Source organism: Crinia signifera, chromosome 11, assembly GCF_055691185.1.
Source record: "Crinia signifera chromosome 11, ASM5569118v1, whole genome shotgun sequence".
NCBI lineage: Eukaryota > Metazoa > Chordata > Amphibia > Anura > Myobatrachidae > Crinia > Crinia signifera.
This window is the reverse complement of record NC_139227.1, coordinates 96737298-96758935: the sequence shown is the minus strand read 5'-3', so window position 1 is coordinate 96758935 and position 21638 is coordinate 96737298. Positions and strand designations below refer to the sequence as shown.

Below are 21638 nucleotides of genomic sequence, written 5' to 3'. Positions count from 1 at the left end.
GGGAAGAAATCGCCAGTTTTTTTTTTAAAGCGGTAATCATTTACACTACAAAACCAGATTGATTTTGAAGTGTAAATGATTGCTGCTTTAAAAAAACTGGAGATTTCTTACCAAATCTCTCACTTTCTGAATCTCTCATCCTATTACATTTCCCCCTATGTTTCAGTACCCTACTGTAGTGGATGCTATGTTACTGTATCCTTCTGTAGTTGATGCTATGTTACTGTACAATATCCTTCTGTAGTGGATGCTATGTTTCAGTATCTTTTTGTAGTTGATGCTATGTTTCATTATCCTGCTCTAGTTGATTTATTGTTAAAGTAAACTTCTGTAGTTGATGCAATTTTACAATAGCTATCTGTAGTTGATGCTATGTTTCAGTATCGACCTGTAGTTGATGCTATGTTACAATATCCTTCTGTAGTGGATACTATGTTACAGAACCCCTTTGTAGTTGATGTTATGTTAGAGTACCTCTCTGTAGTTGATGTTATGTTACAGTATCATTCTGCAGTTGATGTTATGTTACAGTACCTCTCTGTAGTTGATGTTGTGTTACAGTATCCTCTCTGTAGTTGATGTTATGTTACAGTATCATTCTGCAGTTGATGTTATGTTACAGTACCTCTCTGTAGTTGATGTTGTGTTACAGTATCCTCTCTGTAGTTGATGTTATGTTACAGTATCATTCTGCAGTTGATGTTATGTTACAGTACCTCTCTGTAGTTGATGTTGTGTTACAGTATCCTCTCTGTAGTTGATGTTATGTTACAGTACCTCTCTGTAGTTGATGTTATGTTACAGTACCTCTCTGTAGTTGATGTTGTGTTACAGTATCCTCTCTGTAGTTGATGTTATGTTACAGTACCTCTCTGTAGTTGATGTTATGTTACAGTACCTCTCTGTAGTTGATGTTATGTTACAGTACCTCTCTGTAGTTGATTGACGGTATGTTACAGTATCTTTCTGTAGTTGATGTTATATTACAATATATTACTCTGTACATTTTAGAGTGATTTTGAGAGAATTACCCCTCTACTTTTCTACTCAAATGGGAATGGAGAGCTATGATAACGTATGACCAGAGAGAACATCAACAAATTTTGTTTGCAATAGACATGTGACCTTTGGGGAAGATTTCTCTTGCAAGGTAATATTGATGCGCTGGTGATAGAAAGATGTGTTATTGGCTCCAAGTGGTGGCTGATAAAATATCTCATTATCTCTCTGCTTTCACAAGTGCTACCATTCCTCCATGCCAGGACTCATGCTAAGCACTCAGGATCCCTGATGCTCATAACACAATCACTGGCATTTGTAGCAGAGAGGGAAAAAAGGGAAATTAACTAGGATAAAATAAAAAAAAAATATGTACACACACGCATACTCACAACACATACACTTGCACACACACAAACACCACACACACACTCACCACACACACTCACCACACACACAAAACACATAATGTGACTGTACTGTTTTGTTCTAAATGCTTTTGGGTTGATTGCAAATAAAAATAATTCCTTTCCCCCTTCTGTGCCGTAGAACCCATCCGAGGAGCCCAGCTATTGATTTCACAGTAGACTGATCAAAATCAACTTGTTTTTGCTGAAGCTGCTGCAGCTCATTTCAATAAATAAAGGGAAATATATTATTATCTAGAGAAATTTTCCTGTTCTTTATTTTTACAAATGGCCTCTCACGGAGTCTAAGCTGTTCGATAGGATGTTCTGCCAGCAGAAACCAAAGGCAGGGAGAGGTGAAAGCCGCCATTAACGGATCAGCGGAACGTGAAAAGCTAATTTGTATTAAAAATAAGTATATGCGTCGGTGATGTACAAAGAAATAAAGGGGAAATGATACATAGTGTCTGTATGTGCAGACATACATGTCCTCAGTGCCATAGATGGGAACTTTGCCCACCTGGGCCAAGCCCCTGCCACTCTCCATCCCCAGCAACTGGGTCATCCTGATGAGGAGTCTGGGGGCAGGAGTGTGAGCACTGGGAACAGAGGTCCTTATTCTGGTTGACTCACAAGGCCGCAAATTTTGCAGCCCTGCAAGTCCCCCAGATGCCTCTTTTGCATTTTGACTGTTTGCTTGTGTCGATCTTTTGATCATTTTGTCCTAATCGATGTCAATGTTTTTCATGTGTTGACCTATAGGGGTCTAAAGTTCGATACCCACAAAAGCTCAACATGGAAAAGGTTGACATGAGGTTTCCAGGTATGTCGACCTTTTCCATGTGTCAATCTATGGCCTGTGAACCAATAGTGTTTGGCCTATTGACTGTCGACCTTTTTATTATTGCTCTAATGACGTTTCCCACATGGACACAGGGAGCTGTGAGGACAGAGATTGGAGGTCGGAGCAGATAGGGACTAAGCCGACATTATGAAGAGTTTTCACCTAGTTTAATACTGTACATACCTCCCAACCATCCAGATTACAGCGGGACTGGGCACCGATGCACTGCGCCTGCTGCACCTCTGTGTACAGATATGTCCTTATACACTTAGGCCCTTATTCTGGTTGAGTCGGACCGCTGCGTGTGCATTGGGACAGCCAATGTTTGGTGTTTGCGCATGTGCAGAGGCGTATCTGCGCATGTGTGAACGCCTCGCACGTCCGAACACAGTGTGAATTCCATGCAAAAAATAATCGGTCGGACCCATCCGAGCAGGGGGTGGAGAGGGGCATGAAGTGCTGTTTGGGCTCATTACCATATGTGTATGCCCCATGTTTCATGGGCGTTCCCATGAAAACGCTGGGCGTACGTATGGTAATGCGGCTGTGACGCACGTGTGGGGGGCGGACAGCTGACATAGCCGGATGTAGGAGGTGTTCACATGAAACATCCACTCGCGGTCCATTAGCTCGCTGTCTTACCGCATTCGGACAGTGTGAGCGATCCGTACAGTAGGCGGGGCTAAGAACACTCGGTTCCTGTCCGAAAAACGCATCCAATTAAATCAACTAGAATAAGGGCCTTAGCGTCAATGCACCATGGGGTGGGAGACGGCCAGCAAGATCGAGTCGCTCAGGGAGGAGCAGCGTACCATCTGCAGCAAACACAATGCGCACTGTACAATGGACCCTGAGCTGCGACTTTCTAAACGCAAACAAAGTCAAAGGTGATGCAGAACGGAACTTGGAGTGGGACTAAGCCCCATATTTCCTATACTGACAAGCAAACACTAATAAATAGATAAGAATTATACATACTGTATACTGATCCAATTAATTATTTATCAAACAAACCCCCCCAAAAAGTGACGTTTACCACTAAATGCTCTTTTTCTATATTTTCCCTGACACAAACTACAGCAAAGTCCATTGTTTTGGATCAATTACTGGGCAGCTGCATAACTGAACAGTGTAGGATAAGTCTTCATAGCTTTGCGGATTACGGACCCTCTCTGTAGTACACAGACTTTGTGACAACAATCCCATACCCGATATCTGGATAAATACATGCGAATGGGACAAGCTAGGGATCAGCTCCATACAGTAAGTGTTGCCAGTGATACATCAGTGTAATGTAATGCACGGAATGCCGTTATTTTCTATTTGTATGGTTTATCTTGTTCTAGGGTCGACTTTATAGAGGCACTGAAATACCAGCTGTCTTATAGAGAAGATCCAGCATTCCCAGATAAATAACTTATGACCTGCCTACAGGTGTGATTGTTAGTGAGGACAGGAACACCTGTAATAGCAACAATGTGAGGGAAGAGAAGGGAGACAAACATGAGACTGCAGACTGAGAGATTGATAGTGGAATGAGCAGGGTCTCCCCGCAGCACAGAGTAGTGATGTGAGACTTTTGTCACATTGCTATAGACTGATTGTCATGTCGCACAACATCATACAACCAAATGTCTGAATGCAGGGCTACTGGCAAACTCATGCAGTTTTGTCAAGGTGCTCAGTTTGCGTAATTCACATTTGTCATGCTAAAAATGACATTACTGAAATGCTTGTAATGTCAACATGCAGCATGTCAACATCGACCTTGCCGACATTTAGCGCATCAACATTTACAGAGCATCCTGAAGATGGAATGGACATTGCAGGTTATTATATAGATTTTGACAATGCCAGTAGCACAATACACACACACGCACACACACGCACGCGCACACACACGCACAGGGCCTTATTCTGGTTCACTCCTTCAGGCAAATTCCTTCTTAGATGGACAAAACCATGTGCACTGCAGGTGGGGCAGATGTTACTTGTGCAGAGAGAGTTAGATTTGGGTGGGGTTTTTACTTCAAAGCGAGATCTATATTGCAGTGTAAAATAAAGCAGTCAGTATTTTCCCTGCACAGAAACAAAATTACTCATCCAAATCTAATTCATTCTGCACATTTTACATCTACCCCCCTGCAGTGCACATGGTTTTGTCATTCTAAGAAGGAATTTGTCAGAAGAAGTGAACCAAAATAAGTCCCATAGAGTGGAATAACATCCAAAGACATTGGAGGCAAAATGGCTGCTGGACTCCAGCTGTCAAATGAGCCCCAAGAAAGGGGGCAGCTGAACTACTGTAGGACAGGTCTGTCTCACTCATTTTATAGAGATTTGCTACAGTCACTGCTGAATCACAAATCCCCATTGCAGCTTCGATGAGTTGAAGATCTCACATGTGAGATAACAGATGAAAGTGTTTATATGGCGATCTACAGCACTGCTGTTGTATCTTAAGGAGAGCAGAAATTGTTTTACGTAATTGCAATAACTACTTTTTTTTAGGTGGGATCAGAGCTTTGAGAGAGGCATAAAATAATGCTAGATAATGTACCAATCCATCCACTCCTAACTGTCATTTTTCAAATGCAGCTTATAACATAACATGCAAGGCAGAAGATTGGCTGGTTCTTTATCTCTCACAATTTTACCTCACTTCACATTAAAAAAACAACTTAAGTTTCTATTACTGTAATTAGCGTTTGCAGCCAGCACCCAAAAATAAAGATTCCTTATCCCACAATTATCTGCAATAAGGAATCCTTATTTCCGCAGATGTGCCATTGGCGAATCCCAGTGACGTCAGAACGGTTTTAGATTAAATGATCAACAGTATCTAGATACATAGGTAATATGTTGACAGTAAACGGTCAACAAGAACATGGTCGGCAGTAACAAAAGGTTGACATTTGTCGGCACACGTGCAAGCCAGAGTCACTGGGGAGCAGTGGCGTAGCTAGGGCGGAGCGGGCGGAGCACCTGCTCCGGGCGCAGAAAGTTGACTTGGCGCCTGATCCGCACACGCATCCCCCTGCCATTTATGCCGCCCGCTGTCTTCTCTCAGTAGTAGTCAGTCTACAGAAAAATGGCCGCCGGCCTCCTGCACTGAGGACATGTCTAGTGCAGGAGGCCGGTACATAGGGAGAGGTAGCTGGAGTCTGTGATGATCACAGGCTGCTCTGCTGCGCTGCCTGCTGTGAGCTCTCTATCTACCTACACACAGTTCACTGCAGCCCGCTACCCGCCTCGTTCACACAAGGGGGTTTCCGAATGTATAGAAACCCCCCTGCCCGCCGATACATCTGCTGAGGTGAAAAACAATGTTTTTTTTATTATGAATGCCTGCCTTGTACTGTTCTGCTGCTGGCTGACAGCAGCATCTCTCTCTCCGTTAGAGAGACTGGTCAGCCACTAGTGTCTGCCAGTGGGGGGGCTGCACTGCAGCGTTAGTGCACAGTGTGCAGCTCCTCTAAGTTCTCCCTCTCCTCTGCAGTTCTCCCATTTCTGTGTCTTTCTGACAGTGCTGGGCTGGCTGGGTGTCGTGGGATAGTGAGTAATAACAGTAGAGCAGGTGTGAGTGTCTCATGTAGGGGTAGTTATATTGTGCTGGTCGGGCAGACAATGGGACAGACAGCCCACTCCTGATAGCCTTAGAAGTTTATTGTAGTCAGGTGTGTGTGGGCTACATTATTTCTAACTGCATCGTTTGTCTGACTTGGGGGCCAGTGGGCTAACAAAAAGTAATGTCCCACTGGGAGAAGTGTGTGTGTGGATTGTACTGCAGTCCAATACAAAGCTTTCAATTAAACTTTTACACCAGCTGCATCATTATTTTTATTAATGACCGCATGAACGAGCCCGACAGTCAGGCTCACATTAGGAGTAAGGGATAGTCTGCAAAACGTTTGCCACTTTTCAAGTGCATTTAAACACTGCTGACTACACTTTATAGTGGGAAGTAGTTTGCAGACTGTCCCTTACTTTCAGCGTGACTTGTGAGATCTATCTGGCAGCAGCAGCAGCATTCCTGGTAACTTTTATTGGTGGAATGGATTGTGTGGGGTGTCACTTATCCTATTTGTGTGTATCCCTTGTACTTATGACAAACCCAGGTGGGCATACCCTTGGCAGTACTTTCCCCACATTGTATCAATGCCATGCCCTTCTCATTGGAGCGTACGTACCTGCGATACACAAAAATATTCCTGTGACTGCTAACCCCTTCCCTATCAAAGTGTCCCCCTGTGATTTACTTCTGGATCCACCCCTGACTTAAATAGTTTTGAAAGTAACCATACTGCTTAAATAAATTAAAGGGTGATGACAGGTTTTCTGGGGTATAGTTTGAGTCTCTAGTGCACAAGTTCACAAACTCGGTCCTCAGGACCCCACATAGTGTATGTTTTGCAGGTATCACAGAATCATGAGTGAAATAATTAGGTCCACCTGTAGATCTTTTAAAATGTGTCAGTACATGATGAATGCACCTGCCAGGTGACCTGGAAAACGTGAACTGTGTGGGGTCCTGAGGACTGAGCTTGTGTTTAACTCTACATTCACCTGGAACTTCACTTGGAAGGAAAGAGAACAATGTTCTCTTTTACAGTTAAGGATTAATCCCGTCCTACATGTACCTGTGAGGTCAGCAGGGGCGGATTGGCCATTGCCGCCACCGGGAAGATTCCCGGGAGGCCGATCATCGCGAGGCCGCCGAAGTACAGTCCCCTCCCCGTGTGTAATATAACAGCAGCTGCCTCGCTGCTGAATGCAGGCTCCTCCCGCCCGCTGTCCTCCTCTTCCGATGCTGCCCCGCCTACTCCTAGCACTAGCAGCAGCCAGCGCGGCTCCATGAGCCAGGGGGCGGGGATATCAGCGTCAGTGGTGGGCTGGGGATGTCAGCGTCAGTGGTGGGCTGGGGATGTCAGCGTCAGTGGTGGGCTGGGCAGGGTGCCAGCTGCCCCCCTAGGCCATTGCAATAGAACTGTTTGGTGCATATGTACCTGTGGCCGGGAGGCATATCAGCGTGTGCTGCCGACTGCTCTGACAGCTGACAGTGGAGAGACGCAGTGCACACAGGCATGACAGGAGCCTCAGCCTACAAAGCTGTACAGTCCCTCTTTACCTGGGACAGCCACCAATGAGCTGTGCTCACGTAGCCTAGCCCCTCCCCACCTGTGTCCTGACCTCAGGCTCCTCCTCTTCTCTCCTCCCGGGCAGCTTCAAACCTGCTTCCTCCCTTCTCCATGATCCAGTGAATCAATTATCACGCAGGAGCTGCCTGCTGGCCTGGGTAAGTGCTTTGGTGAGGGGACATGGTTGGCATATGCCATATAATAGTTATGTTAAAAACATGTATCAGTGCTGGGGGAATTTCCTCTTTATTTATGTGTGTGGAGTGGACTATGTGTAACTTAAGTTCATATGTGGGCCCTGTTACTTTCATTAAATGTGTGTGTGTGTGTGTGTGTGTGTGTGTGTGTGTGTGTGTGTATGTCTGCATGTGATTGTGTGGAAAAATACATGTCAGTGTTTTGTGTGTGTGTGTGTGGGGGGGGGGGGCTGTTGTTACAGTATCAGTATTAGCATCTGTAGCTATATATATCTGGTATAGTTATGTGTGTGTGTGTGTGTGTGTGTGTGTGTGTGTGTGTGTGTGTATATGTGCCATTTGTATATGTGTTTCTGATCATTGTATGTCTGTACAATCTGTACATTCCAATATATGAGTGTTTGTGTTTATATACATACATATATATATATATATATATATATATATATATATATTAATGTACACTATGTGTTCCTATGTACAGCATATGAGTTCCTATGTACAGCATATGAGTTCAGTAGCATAGGGTGCAGATGGGTATGTAATGTAGTGGTGGGTATAGAGGGGTCAGGGATGTAGTGGCGGGTACAGAGGGGTCAGTAATTTAGTGGCGGGTACAGAGGGGTCAGTAATGTAGTGGTGGGTATAGAGGGGTCAGTAATATAGTGGCAGGTATAGAGGGGTCAGGGATGTAGTGGCGGGTACAGAGGGGTCAGTGATGTAGTGGCGGGTATAGAGGGGTCAGTGATGTAGTAGCGGGTATAGAGGGGTCAGTGATGTAGTGGCGGGTATAGAGGGGTCAGTAATGTAGTGGCGGGTATAGAGGGGTCAGTGATGTAGTGGTGGGTACAGAGGGGTCAGGGATGTGGTGGCAGGTACAGAGGGGTCAGTGATGTAGTGGCAGGTATAGAGGGGTCAGGGATGTAGTGGCGGGTACAGAGGGGTCAGTGATGTAGTGGCAGGTATAGAGGGGTCAGGGATGTAGTGGCGGGTACAGAGGGGTCAGTGATGTAGTGGCAGGTATAGAGGGGTCAGGGATGTAGTGGCGGGTATAGAGGGGTCAGTGATGTAGTGGCGGGTATAGAGGGGTCAGTGATGTAGTGGCGGGTATAGAGGGGTCAGGGATGTAGTGGCAAGTACAGAGGGGTCAGTGATGAAGTGGCAGGTATAGAGGGGTCAGAGATGTAGTGGCGGGTATAGAGGGGTCAGGGATGTAGTGGCGGGTACAGAGGGGTCAGTGATGTAGTGGCGGGTATAGAGGGGTCAGTGATGTAGTGGCGGGTATAGAGGGGTCAGTGATGTAGTGGCGGGTATAGAGGGGTCAGGGATGTAGTGGCAAGTACAGAGGGGTCAGTGATGAAGTGGCGGGTATAGAGGGGTCAGAGATGTAGTGGCGGGTATAGAGGGGTCAGGCATGTAGTGGCGGGTATAGAGGGGTCAGGGATGTAGTGGCGGGTATAGAGGGGTCAGTGATGTAGTGCAGGGTCTAAAAAAAGGCAGTAAAAATACTAATCCTTCATACACTAAAATTTAATTCAGAATCAAAATACAGGAAAAAGTATGCAATATGGGTTCAAATAGAAAAAGGAGGGGTAGCAAACTCAGAGGTGAGATATGCGTGAACTGTGTAATGTCGCGCACCACATACCGCAATGTTTGCAGATGAGTGACGGAGTGGACAGCCTTCCCTAGCGCCCGGACGAAAGAAGCTCAGTGTGTATGATCTGAGCGTTTTTCAGCCGAGCGATTATCACCATTATCTCTCGCCATACACGCTGGGCCCAGTGTGTATGAACCTTTAGAACCGAGGCCCAGGTGCATGCATGTGTGTTTGTATCCAAACCTCTGAAAATGCAGTTTTCAGAGGTTTCACCATATTTCTCGTATGCACTAAAGCTCCGGAATGTGATACATTCAAGAGCTTGGACTTGGTGGGCATTTCCAATCCAATCGGTCTCCTCCCAGTGTCCCCTGCAGGACTTTTATCTGATGCATGCGCAGAAGGTTGCAGTGTTTTGTGTACCACTTGCCAGTTTGTGACCGGTGGCATTCTAAGCTCAGTCCTGAAATACCCCACCCCCCACTGTCGCTCCACACCCATATTAAGCAAACCAACAATGTGAATCCCATTTTCCATTTCATAAGCTGGTAGAAAAAGCGGGGCCACTTACTTGTGTGTGTCCCCCAGGCTGAAAAATGCCAGCCCCTGATCAGTGTCTACATGTGCTGAGGCCGGGTATGTCAGCAGCGGCGTTGGTCAGAGGCTCCTCAATGCACTGGGGCTGCGCCACATCAAGGTAGTAGTCTGTGTGCCATGGCGCGGGGGTGTATGGCAGCAGTGTATGTATGAATGAATGAACGAGTCAGTGCACGTATGTATGTTTGTATTTATGCATGTATGTATGAATGAGGCAGTCAGTATGTGTATGTATATTTAAGTGAGAGTGACAGTGCATGTATGAATGAGGCTGTCCCTGCATGTATTTATGTCTGTATCAGAGCGGCAGTACATATATGCATGAATGAGAGTGGGGGTATAAGTAAGTATGTATGTATGAATCAGAGCGGCAGTGCATATATGTATGAAGGAGAGCGGCAGTACATGTATGTATGAATGAATGAGAGCATCGGTGCATATATGTATGAATGAGCATGGTAGTGTATGTATGTATGTATGAATGAGAGAAGGTGTCAGAATGTATGTCTGTATGAGTGTCAGTGTAAGTACAGTATGTATATATGAATGAATGAAAGTGGCAGTGCATGTATATATGAATGAGAGTGGCAGTGTATGTATGAATGAGAGCAGGAGTGTATGTACAGTATGAATGATAGAGGCAGTGCATGTATGTACAGTATGAATGATAGGGGCAGTGCATATGTGTACAGTATGAATGATAGGGGCAGTGCATGTGTGTACAGTATGAATGATAGGGGCAGTGCATGTATGAATGATAGGGGCAGTGCATATATGTACAGTATGAATGATAGGGGCAGTGCATGTGTGTACAGTATGAATGATAGGGGCAGTGCATATGTGTACAGTATGAATGATAGGGGCAGTGCATGTGTGTACAGTATGAATGATAGGGGCAGTGCATGTATGAATGATAGGGGCAGTGCATATATGTACAGTATGAATGATAGAGGCAGTGCATGTGTGTACAGTATGAATGATAGGGGCAGTGCATATGTGTACAGTATGAATGATAGGGGCAGTGCATGTGTGTACAGTATGAATGATAGGGGCAGTGCATGTATGAATGATAGGGGCAGTGCATATATGTACAGTATGAATGATAGGGGCAGTGCATGTGTGTACAGTATGAATGATAGGGGCAGTGCATGTATTTATGTATAAGAGCAACAGTGCATGCGAATGAGAGCACCTATTAAGTGTAAGGGGGGGCCTTAAAAATGTTGCTATGGGGCCCAAAAAGTGCTAGTTACACCTCTGATGACAGGTGCCCCTACTGCCGCTAATGACTGGTACGGTCTGCTGCAGTGCTAAAGATAGGACACACTGCCGCCTGCATTAATAACGGGACCCGCTGCCGTCTGCGCTTGTGACAGGTACTTACTGCCATTGCTTATTAAGGAACCCCTGCTGTCGCCAGCGCTAATGACAGTGACCCACTGTCGTTGCTGCACTGATTATGGGAGCCACTGCCGTCGATGCTAATTACAGGTACTCCAGCTGCCGAAAGCATTAGTGACTGGGGTACCCAGCGTGTATTGTGAGGGGAGGTAGAGAGGTTTGGTTCAGCACATGAATACCTCTGCTGGGGGTGTGGAGAGATACAGTGATGCCTGTTGCAGCTCCCCTCTCATTGACTCCCAGGGTCTGTCATGTGCAGACTCCGACCATCGGGGATAGGGCCAGATTTGGATCCAAAATAACGTGTCTGAATCGACCCCTCTTTTCACTGGGAAGGATTAGGAGGCACAAAGTAATTTATGTAACACCTGCCTACTCTCCCTTCTCTACCACCCCCCTCTCCTCCTATACCCCCCTCTCTCTCCAATACCACTCCCTTCTCCTCCTACTCTACCACTCCCTTCTCCTCCTACTCTATCACCCCCTTCTCCTCCTCCTTTACCACCCCTCCCCTCCTATACCATCCCCTCTCCCCCTATACCACCCCTCTCCTCCTCTACCACCCCCCATCTCCTCCTCTACCACCCCCCATCTCCTCCTCTACCACCCCACGTCTTCTCCTCTAACCCCTGTTTCCTCCCCTACACCCCTTCTCCTTATCTACCCCCTCTCCTATACAACCACCTCTCCTCCTCTACCACCTCCTCTCCTCTTTTACTACCCCCTCTCCTCATCTAACCCCTGTTTCCTCCTCTACAACCTAGTCTCCTGCTATAACAAGGAGATGCAGCCCTCTGCTGCCAGCACCGCAGTTCAGGAGGAGGCCCGTTGCTGTGGATGTCGGGGAGGAAGCCTTTCACCATGGATTGGAAGAAGGAGGCCCAGCGCCAGGGATCATGAGAAAAAGCCCGGCACCGCAGATAGGAGGTTGAGACTCTGCACCAGGGGACCACAGACAAGACGCCTGGTGTGCCGGTGTGGGAGGAGAAAGGCCCGGCGCTGAAGAGAGGGAGAGCTGCCCGAGGTACACTCGCCACTTTGATTGAGGGGGGGGGGGGAGGAAGAATTAGGAGGCGCAAATTAATTTCTGTAACTTTCAAACACCTGCCTGCTTCTGCTCTCCCTTCTCTACCAGCCCCTCTCCCCCTATACCACCCCCTTCTCCTCCTCTTCCCCCCATCTCCCCCTCTACACCGACGTCTCCTACACCCACGTCTCCTCCTCTATCACCCCCTCTTCTCCTCTACCACCCCCATTCCTTCTCTACCACCCCCTCTCCTCCTCTACCACCCCCATTCCTCCTCTACCACCCCCTCTCCTCCTCTACCACCCCCTCTCCTCCTCTACCACCTACTTTGCTCCTATACAACCCTAGTCTCCTCCTTTACCACCCCCTCTAAACCCCCGTCTCCTCCTCTTCCACCCCAGTCTTCTCCTCTTCCACCCCCTCCCCCCTTCTAAGCCATTGTCTCCTCCTCTACCTCCTATTTCCTCCCCTACACCCCCCTCTCCTTCTCTATGCCCTCTCCTCCTCTAACACCTCCTCCTCCCTTTTACCACCCCCTCTCCTCCTCTAACCCCTGTCTCCTCCTTTACAACCCCATCTCCTGCTCTACCTCCTCCTCTAACCCCAGTCTCCTGGGTGTATTGGCGTGTGTATGTGGTAATATGGGGGGGGGCAGATACCTTGCACCAGCCCTGCGGCCCCTCCCTCTCTCCCCCCACTCTCTTCCACTAACCTCATCTCTCCCCTCCATCTCACTCTCCCCACTCTCTCTGTGCCTCACTGACTCCTCTTCCCTCTCACTATCCCCATCTCCTGTACCACTCACCCACTCTCACTCCCATCCCTCCTTCCGCCTTCCCTAGCTCCCTATGTCTCTCCCTGTAGCCACCTTTGTCTTTCTATCTCTCCCCATCACCCACTGCATCACCATCTACCTCTCCCCTGTGGAACTATCTCCCCGCTTTCCTCTCTCTCCTGTCACTCTGTTTTTCCAAGACATCACCCTCTGCCTCTCTCAATCATCTGTTCACTGTTACCCACTGTCTCTCATCATTCCCTTTGAGGCCATGCCCTTGATTTGAGGCAACGCCAACTGTTTTGGAAACATGCGCAAATAACCCCCCTCCCTTCCCTGTTACGGTGTCCCCCTGTAATTTTGTTCTGGAGCCACCCTTGACGGGCAATGTATCGGTGGTGGCAAAGCCGCACAGGGCCCTGCTGCTTGATGCGGCCACACCTCCTCCCACCCCACCTCCTTCTCCCCATACGCTGCAGTAAATATAAGGCCCAGCGCTGCTGGTTGTGGCGCCGAGTATTGTTATGTTGGCTCCGCCCATATGAGGCCACTTCCAGATATTTTCCAGGGCCACTTTTAGTCCCCAATCCGCCCCTGGAGGTCAGCAATAAATCTCTGCTGCTGTTTATAAACTGCGGATAATATATAAAAAAGAGGGAGATGTGTGATAGCGTCACAGATGGTGCCGCTCATCTATAGTGACTTGGGCGAAAATGTATGAAGAGATGGTATTTTGGAAACCCCTCTTTTAAAATCCTGCGTTTGCCACTGGCCGGTGTCTGGCATCCAGCAATCAGTTAAGACTATACAGGGGGAGCAGCCTGTGGGGTATTATTGTTGTACAGGGGGAGCAGCCTGTGGGGTATTATTGTTATACAGGGGGAGCAGCCTGTGGGGTATTATTGTTATACAGGGGGAGCAGCCTGTGGGGTATTATTGTTGTACAGGGGGAGCAGCCTGTGGGGTATTATTGTTGTACAGGGGGAGCAGCCTGTGGGGTATTATTGTTGTACAGGGGGAGCAGCCTGTGGGGTATTATTGTTGTACAGGGGGAGCAGCCTGTGGGGTATTATTGTTGTACAGGGGGAGCAGCCTGTGGGGTATTATTGTTGTACAGGGGGAGCAGCCTGTGGGGTATTATTGTTGTACAGGGGGGGGCAGCCTGTGGGGTATTATTGTTATACAGGGGGAGCAGCCTGTGGGGTATTATTGTTATACAGGGGGAGCAGCCTGTGGGGTTTTATTGGTATACAGGGGGAGCAGCCTGTGGGGTATTATTGTTATACAGGGGGAGCAGCCTGTGGGGTTTTATTGGTATACAGGGGGAGCAGCCTGTGGGGTATTATTATTATTATACATGGGAAGGTGTCGTCCTGCTACAAATCGGGGGGGGGGGGGCGCGCGAAGCATGCCCGTGCTCCGGGCACTGTGACACCTAGCTACACCGCTGCTGGGGAGTGGGGGGGGGCACCATCTCATACGGGTTCCTGGCATTAATTTACATCACTATATATATATATATATATATATATATATATATATATATATATATATATATATATATATATATATATATATATATATATATATATATATATATATATATATATTAAAGTAAAGGATTTGCAGATGGCACTCAAGGTTATACAAATTCTGCACGGCGGCAGCAATGACGGAACAAATTAATCAACACAGGCTTGTGTGTCAACGTTTCGGGCAAAGCCCTTTATCAAGACATGTATATATATATAGAAAGAAATAGATTCTCAGAATGCGCCCTTCCTACAGTACTAGTAATAGGACAATTTTTTGTCCAATATACAACAGAATTATAATAACAATTTATGACTTTAAAATTTTGACAATAAAAATTCTTTAATAAAAGATGTCTTCTCAGTGGTGGTATAATCCCAACGCGTTTCGTCAACAACTTGACTTCATCAGGGGCATTTGACAGCTGAACAATACACAGGAATTTCACACCGAAATAGGTTCCTTTTAGTAAGGCTCATATACAGCAGACATTTCTCATATGGTGAAGATAGTTTAAACAATAGGATCGCTGGATACTTTTATGAAAAATACCATACAGATGTGTCCACATACATTTTGGTTTTACTGCGCCATGTATGGCACAACTTGGCACATCTTGGACTCTGCAAAAGTCACGCTTTATGAATTTTCTTAAAATTTCCACCTCTAATCTATTACTTTATACAAATTCTACTGCTGCAAAAAAATATCAGAATCCACCCACTTGCTACATTTGGAAAAACAGCTAAGCCGTGTTTTACATGTTGTGACAAATTGAGAAAAAAAAGCCAAGATGTATGTGAACACATCTGTATGTGGAAATGGTGTCCACTGATCCTCCTATAATTGTCAATAAATTCTGAGGGAGATTTGGTAACCTCAGGGACAATGTAGAGGAATTGGCACCAATTGATATTTTATTGAGTGGTGGCAAAACCGGATGTGAACTCCTGGATTCCAATCACTGTATATATATATATATATATATATATATATATATATAAAAGAAGGGGTTTGACTCTGAATTGCGCTTGATTGTGTGTGCAGCACCACCAAAATTCCTCCTGTTAGTGAGGAATAATATAGTATTGAGAGAGGGGGGGGGGTTTGGGGTGCGCTACCTAATACAGAATCTGTACCTCCCAATATAACATAATAAAATCAATAATGCATTTCTGAAATTCGTTTCCTTATATTCGAAGATGTTCGTAATGATTAGGCCCAGTCCATTTCAGGATAAATAGTCCTTTTATTAAAGATGAAAATAACCCGACGCGTTTCCTCTAAGACTTCATCAGGGGTAAAAACCAATAGCTGAATTAAATTTGAGAGATAGGCTTCTGTAATTATTTAGATGGATCCTTGCTAAGAGTATCAGGACGCTTTTTCTGTGATGACTTCCTTGCTCTGCATTCAGAATAGGAATGAGCCAGATCAGCCCAGACATGTCCAGATCATTCCTATTCTGAATGCAGAGCAAGGAGGTCATCACAGAAAAAGTGTCCTGATATTCTTAGCAAGGATCCATCTAAATAATTACAGAAGCCCATCTCTCAAATCAGTCCAGAATTTTTCTTATAACTGGACCATATCAAAAATCACTTTGTGATGTTTTTTATTGAATGATCAGCAGAAGTTCCTACTAGGACCAGCTGCACAAATTTAATTCAGCTATTGGTTTTTACCCCTGATGAAGTCTTAGAGACGAAACGCGGCGGGTTATTTTCATCTTTAATAAAAGGACTATTTATCCTGAAATGGACTGGGCCTAATCATTACGAACATCTTTGAATATAAGGAAACGAATTTCAGAAATGCATTATTGATTTTATTATGTTATATTGGGAGGTACAGATTCTGTATTAGGTAGCGCACCCCAACCCCCCCCCCCCTCTCTTGAGATAGAGATATATATATATATATATATACAGTGTATATATATATATATATATATATATATTATATATATATATATATATATATATATATATATATATATATATATATATATATATATTTGGTTTTGAGTTTGAAAACTGCTGATTGGCATTCTCAATTGCTTGGATATATTTTTATATCCCTTTCCTGTTTTATACAGATCAATTACCTTTCCCCGCAGATCCTTTGACAATTATTTTGCTTTCCCCATGACTCAGGATCCAGACACATCAGTGCAGCACTGGATGAAAGGTGCAAGGGTCTTTCGGGAGACCAGAAATTCACTGACCTTTTAGACACACACACTGATTACAAGCAAACAGATCACAGGTGAGGATGTTTACCTAGTAGCCATTCAAACCCGTTTGTGTCAACTTGTGTGCATGTTATCAGGCCAAAATCTCCAGGGTATGTAAACTTTTGATCAGGGTCATTTGGGTAGTTTCTGTTATATTGCACTACAGGTAGCAGCATGTTCTTGATGTGAGGGACTTTCATTGTTCTTATTATAGTCACCATTATCCTTAGATGGCATGAGCTAGCCTCTTCATAGATTGATGTTGATTCAGTTTCCCGTCCCTATAGGGGTCAATGGGGACAACCGTAATCAGCATTTACTGGGGCAGTGAGATACTGTAGATCCTTAATCCAGCATCACTTCTTAAATCAATGTCTGGTGCAGACAGTCAGTGCCGAGGACTGCCGGTGACTGCCCGTGGACTGCCCCCTAAGATCCTCTAAGCATAAAGCCAGATCCATCAAGTTGAATTCCATTCCATTTGATGTTGGTAAAGATCCGCAATGCCCTGTGATTATCTCTGATCACTGAGGTATAACAGCTGAGGAACACTATTTTTATTCTACGTTCTGGCACCAAGCTGTCGCTTTCGCTATCAGCCACTGAGAATTTATACTGAACATCCCTCTCGCAGCGGTTGTCTTAGTCTCTTAAATAGAAGACTTGGATTAAATTAATTTAATGAAGTATTTGGACTTGTATTAACGTCTGCTTTATTAGAATCCTGCTCCTCTGGTCGCATCAGTTAAATCATAATGACAGCAACGAAAAGAGAAATGAAATAAACAAACTGGGGGAAAAAACATCAGGAATGAAAACATAATCAGATCTATAATTTGGGCCGGATGTACTAAGCCTTGGATAATAATAAAGTGGAGAAAGATAAACTTCCAGCCAACCAGCTCCTAATTGCCTTTTTTTTCTGGTGATTGGCTGCTACATTGGGGTCCATGTACTGAGCCTTGCATGTAGATAAAGTAGAGAGAGGTAAAGTACCAACTTGAAGTTCCCTGTCACCATTCTCCTATAATGTGACAACGGTAGAGGTCAACTTCTTCTACCAACCAGGCTTCACCACACTAATTAGTGGTTCATGTCAACAGGTGGTCGACACTGACACCAAAACCCTTGAATACATCATGTTGACTGTTTCATGTATCGACATTTCAATAATGTCAACATTTTGGCTGTGACGAAATTTTGATCATGTTGGGCTATTTACAGGTCAGCCTTTTTGTCTGTGTCGACCAATTGCATGTCAATATTCTTGTGTTTCTACCTAGATACTGTTATCTACACAGGGTGTGTCACAAGAAATAGGTTGGTCCAGGCAAGAGAACTTGGAAATCACTTGCATCCCTGGACTGCCGCACAGTCTTTACCAAAGGTTACCACACCAAATAGACAACCTGTACACAAAAAGGTAGAGACTATCGCGATGTCCTGTGGAGGAAGATTCCTCAATCTTGATAGTATTTCAGTTGCTGACTGCAAGTCAAAGAGGGCTCAACAGGGAGGATATAAAGGCAGATATCTGAAACAGTGGCGTAGCTAAGTTTTGGGCGCCCCGCCGCCCATGCAGACCCCCCCCCCCAATCCCCCGCAGCCTTACCTGTCGCGCTGGTCCCGGCCGCTCCATTCTTCTGCTGAGGACCACCACAAAATGGCCGCCCCCATACAGCAGACAGTTTCAGAGAACTGTGTGCTATATGGGGGCGGCCATTTTGTGGTGGTCCTCAGCAGAAGAACGGTGCCGCCGGGACCAGCGAGATAGGTAAGTCTGCGGGGGATTAGGGGGGGGGGGTTTGTAACTATAGCACCGCAGCCCCCGGCGCCCCCACATGCACAGCGCCCCCCCCGCGGTGGCGGGGGCTGCGGTGCTATAGTTACGCCGCTGATCTGAAAGATACCGTTATATACAAATAGGGCTTGGGAAACAGGTTAGTGACACAGATTGGGTACTGTGTATCTGCCTTTATATCCTCCCTGTTGATCCCTCTTCTTTGACTTGCAGTCAGCAACTGAAATACTATTGATCAAGATTGAAGAATCTTCCTCCACAGGACAGCGCGATAGTCTCTACCTTTTTGTGTACAGGTTGGTCCAGGCAGCAGACAATGCTGAGTCAAGGTCATCAGATTAGAATTGAAGCTAAATGGGAACAAAGAACAATAAAGGTACAGATGGAGTCCCTCTCATTCAGCTCCAGCGACCGCCAGAAGAGGGACTATATCTGACTGGAACTCGCAAACGTCTCACATGCACGCACGTCCCAGGGGATGGAGATCGGGAACCCGGCGGCTACCGATGGGGAGGCGGCGGGGACTGACGGGGAGCTCCGTCAAAACGGGGCGGTTCCGGTGATCGACAGCCCCAGCCTGAATGAGATGGACTCCATCTGTGTACAAGAGGTGTGTATCCAAGCTGATACCAATAAAGGACCATACACACTGGGCGACTTTGAACTGAAAGTTACTCAAAACAGAAGGTTTGAGCGGCTTTCAGCTCAAAGCCGCCCAGTGTGTATGGCCCGGCGATGAGCGGTGAGCGCTGCTGCGTGCTCCCGCAACATATAAAGTGGCTTTCAGGACGGCTTTGCATAGCGCTCCGCTATGTAACGCCCCCCCCCCCTCTGTCGGCGCTGGGCAGGGAGTAAGCCTCTCATTGTGTATGCAGTGAGCGGCTTTCCCGCAGTGATGAACGCTATAATCGCTGTCCATACACGCTGAGCATAGTTGCCCAGTGTGTATGGACCTTAAGAATCCTGCCCAGGACCAGCAGAACCCTATGGAAAGCCATCCCACCCCATCAATCATCTGCTGGTAATACCGCGCGCGTCCACCACTCATTGCTACCCTGTACACTCACTGGGCGGTTTTGGAACTGAGAGCAAACAGTAAAGGTGAGCTGCTGTCTGCTCAAAATATCCCAGTGTGTGTATGGGCCTTTAGAGCTTGCATATGATTGTGCTTCTGAAGCCCCCTGCATCCAAGCACCCATTCGCTCCCCGTTCTCTCTTCCCCCCCCCACCCTCTGTGCTTTTGATCATGTCTAAGCACAATAAAAGTCAGAGGGTTATGTCGCCGAGTTCATTACTCTCAAATGATGTGATATGTCCATGTCGGTTTCTAACGCTGGTAAAAAAAAAATGGTAAAATTATATGTGCCGCGCTTAAAGAGTCTTGGCTCTCGCCATTACACATGACAGCTCACTTGTCTCCTTCAAACAATAAGAGCGCAAAGTAAATCCTTGGAAAACAAATATTTCACAGTGTTTGGATAACATTCAGTTCTCTTCTGAAAGGAAATCACTGACAGCTTCCCAGCCATTAAGATGACCCATCAGGAATGCTGCCACCCATGACAATACGTTATGGTAATGGTTTGGCTCTCGGACCAGCTACCTTCAGAAGAACCTCCGTCAGCAGGAAAAAAAATAAAAAAAAAATCAGGTAGATTCAATTTCCGCAGCAGAAGTGTCAGGTGCATTCTTCTTTATGTACTTGCTACTTTGAACTTGTTTTCCATTACTTATACATTGTGATTGTAAGCACAGCGCAGTGATGTCAAGGAGCGATTTCATCTGACACATTGTTTTCAATTAGCTATTACCTCATTATCCGGCGTGCAGAGCCAACACGTTACTCTGCGCCCAGACGGTATTCATTAAAGTCTTCTTTATTTGTCTGATCATTAATAAGAGCCACTATTCATTAACACCTCTACACTTTAGTAAATAAACATTCTCTATTTGCATGTTCTCCTTTTGCAGCAATTTTGTTATTTATGCAACGTTTGATGGGTACGTGTAGTTTGTCAATTCATGGGCGATGTCATCACGGAGAGGACACAAAGGAAGTGATTCAGAAACTTACCCAATGCTGATGTTCATAGAGCGATTGTGTTCCTACAGCGCTTGCTGTAAATTCCTAAAATGCATTACACAGAGTTCGCACAAACAGGGCCGCCGATAGGGGGGGTGCCAGGGGTACAGCTGTCCTGGGCCCCAGCCTCTAGAGCTGCCCACAGTGGCATGGCACCGTCCCCCGCACAATGCATCCCCCACCCGGCGGCCAGTAACGCACAATACACAATGCAGCCTAGGATACAGAGGGGCTCGGCGCTCTGCAGGCTGCACTGTGCAGTGAGTGCTCCGAGTCCCAAATCCCGACATGAAGGAGGGAGGAGATGATGCACTGCCGCTGCTTGAGCCTGGGAGATGTTGCGCCGCCACCAACGCTGGTAAGTAATAGTAATTGGGGGGACGATCATGCGTATAAGAAAGGTCTTGGACAAGTATTGGGCAGTGATGGCGGATGTGACAAAACAGACACACAGAGAGGGTCCATCTTAAGGGTGGATTACGGGAATGTCGCAGGTGGGTCGCTTAAAAGTTTGCATATAGAGTTGCTCTATTGCTCACATTGGAGGTCAAACTTGGAAGGTAAATCTGCAACTGCCTTGGGGCTGGTGCAAATTTCAATAGTGCAATAGGCGGTAGCACCTATCCATGCACCGGTTGGTGTTACAGCCTACAGATGACCGGGGGGGGAATTTACTAAGCCCGGCCTTGATGTACGAAATCCGAATGGTTACGAGCAGGATCGCTGTGATTTTGACCTGAGAATTTGCCAAATTTACTAAGCTGCTGGGTTTTTAAGATTCGATTTTTTCCAACGGTCATTCATATTTGGCTGCCGAATTTACCTGGAGCCAATCATGGCCGACCATGAAGCATCCCAAGTGACATCCGTGCAATGCTTCTATGTATAAGAAGAAAGAAAGAGTTAAGAATAAAAAAAAAAGAGTGGGGTCCCCTGAATATGACATTTCATATTGTAGAAGTAAAATCTCTGCCTCTGTGTTCTCTGTCTGACACTGTCC

The 21638-nt window shown here is 46.1% G+C and overlaps 1 long non-coding RNA gene across 1 annotated transcript; it reads left to right on the top strand.

Moving 5' to 3' along the window:
* Positions 1 to 5435: 5435 nt before the first annotated feature.
* Positions 5436 to 20197, top strand: LOC146046410 (uncharacterized). Its single transcript, XR_014465878.1, has 3 exons — positions 5436 to 5566; positions 16675 to 16786; positions 20059 to 20197. It is a non-coding gene; the product is annotated as an uncharacterized LOC146046410 (long non-coding RNA).
* The last annotated feature ends 1441 nt before the right edge of the window (positions 20198 to 21638 follow it).